The sequence below is a fragment of the Lynx rufus genome, unplaced genomic scaffold, assembly GCF_022079265.1.
Source record: "Lynx rufus isolate CCGP_SWC_20201006 ecotype Redwood Valley unplaced genomic scaffold, mLynRuf1.p SCAF_4, whole genome shotgun sequence".
Classification (NCBI taxonomy): Eukaryota; Metazoa; Chordata; class Mammalia; order Carnivora; family Felidae; genus Lynx; species Lynx rufus.
The window spans coordinates 55183088-55183452 of record NW_025814856.1 but is presented as its reverse complement, the minus strand read 5'-3'; the positions used below and the strand labels follow the sequence as shown (position 1 = coordinate 55183452).

The following is a 365-nucleotide window of genomic DNA, read 5'->3' as shown; positions in this document are numbered from 1 at the left end:
TCCCTCGGGTGCTGGAGCCTGTGAGGGAAGGGCCCCAAGGCTGAGCTACCTCCTCCACTTCCTCTCTGGTGGGGTTCAGAGGGGAGCCTGGAGACCGGGGTCTTTCCTGAGGGCAAAATCTGTGCAGATAGACCCTCTGTTCCCAGAGAAAAGCGGGCAGTGAGCAGTGGCTGTTCCTCCCTTCCTGGTCCAGGGAAGAGAATGAGTTAAAATCAGAGCGGGTACAAGGAGTCGCTCGGACTCACCAGCCCAGTGGTTTTAAAGTGTTTTAGTGCTCACTTCAGCTAAAGGTAGAAGACACAGAGATGATTAGCATGGCCCCTGCACAAAGTGACACGCAAATCTGTGAAGAGTTCCCTATTTTA

At 53.7% G+C, this 365-nt stretch overlaps 1 non-coding gene across 1 annotated transcript; it reads left to right on the top strand.

Moving 5' to 3' along the window:
- Nucleotides 1–263: 263 nt before the first annotated feature.
- Nucleotides 264–365, top strand: LOC124525215 (U6 spliceosomal RNA). Its single transcript, XR_006965436.1, has one exon. It is a non-coding gene; the product is annotated as a U6 spliceosomal RNA (small nuclear RNA).